The sequence below is a fragment of the Prionailurus viverrinus genome, chromosome C2 (assembly GCF_022837055.1).
Source record: "Prionailurus viverrinus isolate Anna chromosome C2, UM_Priviv_1.0, whole genome shotgun sequence".
Taxonomy (NCBI): Eukaryota; Metazoa; Chordata; class Mammalia; order Carnivora; family Felidae; genus Prionailurus; species Prionailurus viverrinus.
The window spans coordinates 49,955,235-49,964,533 of NC_062569.1; positions in this window are offsets into that span (position 1 = coordinate 49,955,235).

Here is a 9,299-nt window from a genome sequence, read left to right on the forward strand (position 1 = left end):
GAATTTTTATTTTTTTAAAGTAAGCTCTAAGCCCAACCTGGGGCTCGAATTTATGACCAGAATCCAGAGTCCTCTGATCTTCAGACTAAGCCAGCCAGGGGTCTCAGGAACTGATATATGTGTGTGTGTGTGTGTGTGTGTGTGTGTGTGTATACACACACACACACACACACATATATATATACACATAAATACATATATACATATACATATATATGTATGTATATATATATATTTTTTTTTAATGTTTATTTATTTTTGAGAAAGAGACAGAGACAGAGCACAAGTGGGGAACGGGCAGAGAGAAAAGGAGATCCAGAATCTCAAGCAGGCTCCAGGCTCTGAGCTGTCAGCACAGAGCCTGACACGGGCTCGAACTCACAGACTGTGAGATCATGACCTGAGCTGAAGTCAGACACTTAACTGACTGAGCCACCCAGGAGCCCCAGGAACTGAATTTTTAATTTTATTAATTTTAATTAATTTCAATAGTCACATGTGTCTAGTGGCTACCATATTGGACAGAGCAATATACTGTTAGAATTTTTTTACTTTTCTTTATGCACATATTATTTTTAGAAGTGAAAATGGAGTATGTTGTACTCCTAACACACATATTATGAGTAGTACCTTCAAGGAATGTATTGCCTCAGTACTGTAGCTAATAGAAAGTAAATTACTGGCTAACACTTAGATCTTACTATGTGTGAGGCACCATTCTAAATACTTCTCTAAATAGCTCCCTTGATGCTCCCAACAACTTTATAAGATAGACACTATTATTAATACCGGCTTTAAAGAGTAAATATGCAGAGTGATTAAGCCAGTAGCCAAGGTCACCCAGCTAGGAAGTGGTGAGCTGGGCTGTTATGCTGGGATTCAGCTCAGTGAATTGGCTCAGTCTGTGCACGTGACCACGACACTGCTTCCCATAAAGGCAATCAGCTAAAACGCATCAATCCCTATAAATTTTCAGAGAGGGTGCAATGCACATGGTTTTGGGGGAAAGCCAACTAAAAAGATACACTATAGGGGCACCTGGGTGGCTCAGTCGGTTAAGTGTTGGACTCTTGATTTCGCCTCAGGTCATGATTTCACAGTTCATGAGTTCCAGTTCCAAGACAGGCTCTGGGCTGACAGTGAGGAGTCTGCTTAGGATTCTCTGTCTCCCTCTCTCTCTGCCCCTCTCCCCATCTCTCAAAATAAATAAACATTAAAAAAAAAAAGATATGCTATAACCAAAATCCTTAATCACTATTTCAAATAAAAACAACAGCTTTGTGTGTTAAGAGATGTTGAATAGCTTTAGTTCAAAAGTAGAAAAACTAAGATTCCTTCATGGGCAATTCTGTTCCCAATTCTTCTTTTGCTGTTTCAGTGTCCTGTCTCTACATGCTTTCTGCTCTCTCTCCTGTCCTAGTTGAAGACAGTTCTATCCAACATCCCTACTTTCCAACCTAAAGTCTTCTTTTCTGTAACCCAGATATCAGTCACCTGGGTGTTTCCAAGTCCTCCAGATATCTGAAGGTGTCCCTTTCAATATTTCAGCAGCATCCCGCTAATGATTGATGGGAGAATCCTGACCGCTGCAGGATTTCTGCAGATTGAGAGATTTACCATTCTCCTGGGGTAGCTTTACCAAGGACTCCTGCTCCTTTTGCTGTTGATGACCTCTCTGGATATGCTGCTTCTATGAGTAGAGAGGTATGCATGAAAGCCACACTTAGATTCATTGCCCGCCCCTCAATTTCCCACAATACCGTAAACACAAAGACAGAGTTTGTAAGACTTTTATTGGAAGTTTTATGTTAACTATGCAGAATGATTATTAAAAAGAAATTAATTGGACATTAATGTGAATGTTCCCAGAACCCAAAGAATTAGAAAAAAATGAATATTTAATGAGGACCCCCTCTCACAAAAACATCTCAGTTTCTAGCATTGATTTCCAGTCAAAGTCAATCATTCCACTGTGTTATGGACTGAATATTTATGTCACTCCAAAATTCATATGTGACATTCTAACCCCTGATGTGATGGTGTTAGAAGGTAGGGTCTTTGGGGGGTAATTAGGTTCAGATAAGGTCTTGAGAGTGGAACCCCTATGATGGGATTTAAGTCCTTATAAAAGAGGAATAAAGACCAGATCTGCATCTCTTCCACCCATGTGAGCACAGAGAGAAGGTGACAGTCTGTAAGCCAGGAAGAGGACTCTCAACAGGGACCCAATCTGCCAGCCCCTTAATCTTGAACTTCCCAGTTGTGGGAAACAAATGTCTGTTTAAGCCACCCAGGTTCTGGTAATTTGTTACAGCAGCCTAAGATGACTAAAACACGTGTGTACCTCAGGACCAGGAGGTGAGCTCACTAACTTCCTTGCCATTGCTACTAATACCTCTTGCCCTCTTACCCTCTTCAGGACTGTCAGGAGTGATGGAGGCTGTCATCTTGTGATCTCTTGGTCGCTTTGTGAGATCATGACCTGAGCTGAAGTCAAGAGTCGGATGCTTAACCCTACTGAGACACCCAGGTGCCCCACGGTCACTCTCTTTTATTCATTGAACACTTTAGCAGCTGACTTAAAGTCTTTCTCTTCATTTCAATCCCTGTTATTATTCTGATCTCTCAAGTCTCATGCCCAGTGACTTTTTCCTCTACCCCAACTCAGCCATCTCTTCCCATGGTTACACTCTGGGTCTTGTCTTCACCAGAAATCGCCACATCTGCAGTCACAGCCCTGACACTGCCCTCTCCCACCACAACCTCCTGTTCTTCTGGCTCACTCGAGAAAATACCCCTTATGGCAATAGCTCTTTGAGCTCAGTAAAATGATCAGTCCATTGAACCACGATGTCCTATTCATCAGCCCCCTCTAGTCTTCAGTTTCCATCTTAACCAGCTTGGACTCTGGTTTAGCATTATAATCACTCCCTTAAAAATAGCCTCAACTCCAACCCCTCTCTGCCTCCTTTGCACTTGCCCGCCAAAACCCCAGCACTGCATTACACCCAACCTCCACCAAAAAGTTGGGAGTCCAATAGGGAGAGATCTTCAGCTTTTTTCAAGAAAAGCTGCAGATCTGGACTTTCATATGAAGTCACCCTGTTTTGAAATTAAAATTGTTGGCAAAACACTGTGGTAGGTAAAGAATTTATCTTGAGGCAGAGACTACAGACTTTTAGTTTATTACCTCTGCTTGTATGGCTTTCCATTATGCTTCAAGTAATGTCAAAACTGTAGGTTCATGTACAGGTGCTACATAATCGAGGCTCTGCTTCTCTCTCAAGCTCTTCTTTCCTACCCCCTACTTCACTCATTTTACCTCAAGCACACTGAGCACATTGACCTCCCTCTTCTTCACACGGGCCAAGTTCATCCCTCTGCCTTAGAGCTTTTGCATTTACTGCTCACTCTGCCTACAATGCCCTAAGCCTTTCCTTTCACCCTCCAGCCCCTCTCAAGCTGCCCCCTTCCCCCTTATCCTTCAAGTCTCAGTTTAACAATCATAACCAGGGGGCTCCTGGCTGGATAAGTTGGCATGTGACTCTTGATCTCCGGGTTGTAGGTTTGAGCCCCACAGTGTGTAGAGATTGCTTAAAAATAAAATCTTAAAAAAATTTTATTCTTTAGAGGACTAGAGAGAAATGAATGACCAAAAAAGTACAAAACCTCTATTATTTCTTTTGTCAGAAATTATTAACCTAATAAAATATAAAATGTTCAAAAAAACTGTGAAAGTGTTATTTTGAAATTATTTCACCATTTTTTAAACCCAGAGTTGTTTCTTTATGCTTTTTCAATTATTTCCTGACTTACAGGGTCTGATTTCTTCAGATAAACCCAATTTTTGCTTTCGCTCACACCTCACAACTGAAATTCTAGATTTAAAATATCTTCTACCCACAGGAGTAATAATGCCTTTTTTTTAAAGGCACCATTTTTTAAAGTTTATTTATTCATTTTGAGAGAGAGAGAGAGTATGAACAAATGGGGGAGAGGCAGAAAGAGAGGGAGAGAGAATCCCAAGTAGACTCAGTGGTGTCAGCACAGAGGCCAACGTAAGGCTTGAACTCACAAGCCGTGAGATCATGACCTGAGCCTAAGTCAAGAGTCGGATGCTTAACTGACTGAGCCACCCAGGTGCCCCTATTAGCACTTTAAATTGAACTACTTGGAAAATTTGCCCATTTAAACTAGAAGAAAATATAAAAGGAGACATCTAATCACTCGAGACCGAACTTTTGGTTCTAAAACCCAGACTTTCAAAAACACAAGTGGGGCACCTGGGTAGCTCAGTCGGTTAAGTGTCCAACTCTTGTTTTCAGCTCAGGTCATGATCTCACGGTTTCACGACTTTGAGCCCTAAGTCTGCCCAGAGCATGCTTGGGATTCTGTCTCCCTCTTTCTCTGACCCTCCCCAACTCGTGTTGTCTCTGTGTCTCTCAAAATAAAGAAATTAACTTAAACACACACACACACACACACACACACACACAAAGTGTTGGTGAGGATGTGAAAAAGAAGTCTTCACATACTGTTTGTGGGAATACAAACTGGTGCAGCTACTGTGGAGATTCCTCAAAAATTTGAAAATAGAATTACCATATGATTCAGTAGTTGCACTACCAGGTATTTACCCAAAGTATACAAAAACACTAATCCAAAAGGAAAAATGCACCCCCATGTTTATTGCAGAATTATTTGCAATAGCCAAATAATGGAAGCAGCCCAAGTGTCCAGTGATAAATGAATGGATAATGAAAAATTGAAATGGAATACTCGGCCACAAAAAAGAACAAAATCCTGCCATGTGCAACAACATGGAGATAGAGAATATAATGGTAAGCAAAGTAAGTCAGAGAAAGACAAGTACTATATGATTTCACTATGTGAAATTTAAGAAACAAAACAAATGAAAAAGAAAAAAAAAAGACAAACCAAAAAATAGCTCTTAGCTATGGACAGCAAACAGACGGTTACCAGAAGAGATGGGGGATGGGTGAAATAGGTGAATAGGATTAAGAGTACAGTTATCTTGATGAGCAATGGTTGATATATGGAAGTGTTGAATCACTATATTGTATACCTGAAAGTAATATAACACTGTTAACTATACTGGAATTAAAAATAAAAAATAAAGGTGCACCTGGCTGGCTTAGTTGGAAGTGTGTGCAACTCTTGATCTCAAGGTCATGAGCTTGAACCCCACATTGGTGTAGATTATGTAAATAAATAAATAAAATTTAAAAACTTAAAAATAAAAAATAAAATAGGGGCACCTGGCTGGCTCAGTCATTAGAGCATGCAACTCTTGATTTTAGGATTGTAAGTTCAAGCCCCATGTTGGGTATAGAGATTACTTAAAAATATAAATCTTTAAAAATATAAACAAAGTGTTAAAAATACTAAAAGATAAAATAAAGAATAGTCAATAGGGTAAAAAAACAATAAAACTTAATTGTTTTAATTGTTTAAAAATAAAACCCATACTTTCATTATCCCAAGCTTCTGAACATATATAACCAAAAAAAATGAATTAAACAGAACACAATTTCAATAATTTCAGACAAAACATGTCTGTCAAGTTAGGTTTATTCACATTGTACTGGAAGTACACAGTTTCTAAAGCAGGAATAGATCTAATTACTACTTATAATAACCACACTGGTTCCCCACATTCCTATTTCACCTGTATGGTGACCAGTGAGAGCCAGAGTGGTAACAGCTTATCAGACTAAGAGACTAAATATACTAGGGTTTGTGCTGTAGTTGAGGAGGCTCAAAATATGAATCCAGGTGACTATATAGGACAGTTGTATGGAAGACTTCTTATGTCCTTAATATAAGCAAATACTCCTGGGAAGGATCCTGGGTTCTTATCCTTTGGAATGTAAATATGTCTTCAGGGTCAAGACCAGATTTAGAACCCACAGATGTGTCCATGGTCCTAAATCTCATCCCCTGCCTTGAAATGTGCATACCAGAGAAATAAAGATCTCTTGTGTTATGGACTAAATTGTGTTCTCCCAAAATTCATACGTTGAAACCTTAACTCACTATGTGATCATATTTGAAGTCAGGGTCTTTACAGACGTAATTAAGGTTAAATGAAGTAATAAGGAAGGAGCCATAATCCAATAGGACTGGTGTCCTTATAAGAGAAACCTGCAATGTGCAGGCAGAGAGGAAGGTCATGTAAAGATAGAGCAAGAAAGCGGCAGGCAGTCTCTAAACCAAGGAGATGGGCCTCAGGAGAAACCAAACCTTCTGCCACCTTGATCTTGGACCTTGCCACCTTGATCATCCTCCAGAATTGTGAGAAAAATTAATTTTGGTTATTTAATAAGCCCCCTAGTCTGTAGTATTTTGTTATGGTGGCCCTTAGCAGACTACTACATTCTGGATGTCTCTCACTATTTATTCATTCACAATTTAGCCTCAAAGGCTTCTTTCAGCACAGGTCACAAGTTGCAGTAAAATTTGCTTAGAAAGTTCTAACTGAAGAAATAAAATATCTTCTCTACCATCCCAAACTATTTTTTAATTTCAATAAATTCTTCAAAATTGTAGCTACTAAAGAAGCCAATATCCAATAACAAATGTTTAAAAAACAAGATATTTTATAATGAAGTTTCCCAGTGAAATTCCCTATAATCCCAAACTATCCATATAGTGTTGTACCTCCACGGGTTCTCCATTTTACCCAAGTTACTAATGGAAGATACAATAATTCAGGCTGGCTTCATCCAAAAAAAAAAAAAAAAAAAAAAAAGGTTTGGTGGTAGGTGTACACCTCTTGAAATTACCTTGCTTTTAATTACATAATTTTAATCTGGTATAATTTTAACATTACTGATTTTCAGGTAAATTTGGCTATTAATAAAAATGAAAACAAGAATATTTCATTAATGTTTTATTTTTTAGAGATCAACTGTGAAACAATTATTTTGAGCACTTAAGTAATCCTTTATGTAAAAATCTGGAGAATTTATTTCAAATATACTTCAAATATTTAAACATTGCATAAATATTTAATAAATATTTATTATTATACATTTGAAAATAAATTAACCAAATCAACATTTCACATATACTAAAACACTTAAATAATGCTAAACTATAAAAACTAATGTTAGATCTTCTAAAAATAACAATAGAAATGATTTTGTGCTGTGCATTTTTAATTCACAACTGTACATGGGTGCAATTATTTCATAAAGACCCCAACAATGACCACTTTCAACACTGAGTATGTTTTCAGTTTTACACTAATTCTTGCAAAGGCAATATCTGAGGAACAATAGATATCGAGTCACTGATATAACTTGACAGTGGTAATCTTATCAATTTATCAAATATGCCAAACTAACTTCTTAAAATATCAAATTTTGTCCCAATTTTATATTTTCCTAGTTTTATAGATGCATGTGATAAAAATTTCAATTTCATTAACTATAAGGCTATAAAAAGTTTTCCCAACATATAAGGTCATTTTGATGAAAATAAGAATAGGCTTTAATAATTTAAATTTATTTTATAATAGTGACTGATTAATTGTAATTGACTAGGGTACTGAGAGACTTATGATAATTCCCTAAAAATTATACCAGTACCTTGTTCATTTCAGTCATTTTATTGGTTACTCTTCACACAAAATTGTTATAAAAAATTATGTCTTATAGTGCCAATAAAAAACTAGTAAAATGTAGCAACCTTTTTCTCAATGCTTCAAGACTTCATATATCATGCAAAGTAATATCGCTAATATTTTAATATAACCTTTAAAATTATGTACTTGGCAAAATTCTTTAAGGAGAAATTAATCATAAAATTTTCATTTTACTACATAAAAGTATTGCTTTCTGTAAAATGTTCACCATCCCACAATAAACAAAATCAAAAACTAAAACCTCCTTAAAAGCAAACTTTATAATCTGACAAATAAAAATGTTTCTATTCACATAAGGAGATGGCATGAGTCCTGGCATGAGTCCTGTACTGTACATTAACTATACTGTCCTGATATAGGACCTGCCTCTACCAAAACAGAATTCCAGGAAAAAACATAAACTCTCCAGGCCCATTTATCTTGCTCACAATTTAAAGGAGTAAAATGAAGATTCTAATAGCAGTTTTGACAGGTAGGAAAGGGAAAGGCACCTACTCCCAAATTAAATAGTGGTTGCATTAAAAATTTGGCACTGTCGGGGCACCTGGGTGGCTCAGTCGGTTAAGCATCCGACTTCAGCTCAGGTCACGATCTCACAGTTTGTGGGTTCAAGCCCCGCATCGGGCTCTGTGCTGACAGGTCAGAGCCTGGAGCTTGCTTCGGATTCTGTGTTTCCTTCTCTCTGCCCCTCCCCAACTTGTGCTCTGTCTCTCTCTTTCAAGAATGTAAAAAAAAAAAAAAAAAAAAATTAAATTAAAAAAAATGGCACTGTCAAATCAGGCAGAGATTAAGCTGTAGTGGAAAACAAAAACAAAAGCAAGGTCTATAATTGGTATTTAAAATCTGCTAAGAGAAAAATCAAATAATTATGCCTTGCTATTCACCAAAGACATTGGTTAAAAAGAGTCTCACTAGTACAATGCACTCTATCACCTTTCTTCTGTAATGAAAATATATTAATCCTGGTTAAAATGGAATCATTTTTTAACATTTATTTTCTTTCTCTAATACTAAGGTAAAATACATTTTGGAAATATGCATGGAATGTCCCCAACAAATTGGTTCTGTATTTTTAGCAGAGTCTGTGTTATAGTTTTATTCATTCTTTCAACCACATGAGAAAACATGATCCCCCCAAAATACAAAACACAAGTCTGGTCCTATGTTATATTAAATTATGATTAAATATTATCTCAGCCATTTAATATAAAACAACATACTTTTTGGGTATCTGTTAACAGGGCAAATAGAAATTATCCATAGGAAAAAAAGGTTAAATTAATAGGAAATATCTTTTCTTAGGGTTATATTTACCCTCATATCCCTCCCCTACCAGTAATCCCTTCAAGTTCACTACTACAAATGCAGACATTTTCTAGTTTTCATCATAGATTTTTCTTTTAACATTGTTTTTGGGATGCTTTAAACAATTAGTTTCAAAACTATTATTTCAAATTTATGTTTACAATTCAAAGTCAGTTCACATTCAATAAGGCATAGCTTTTACAATTTTTTGGATCACAGAGCATTTAAGATTTTAACAAGAGCTCTCTTCAGAAAGACAAAAAATTACATATCCAGTTTTGCTAGCAATTCAGGGGTTTCAAGACCCCACTGACACATGTTTAGG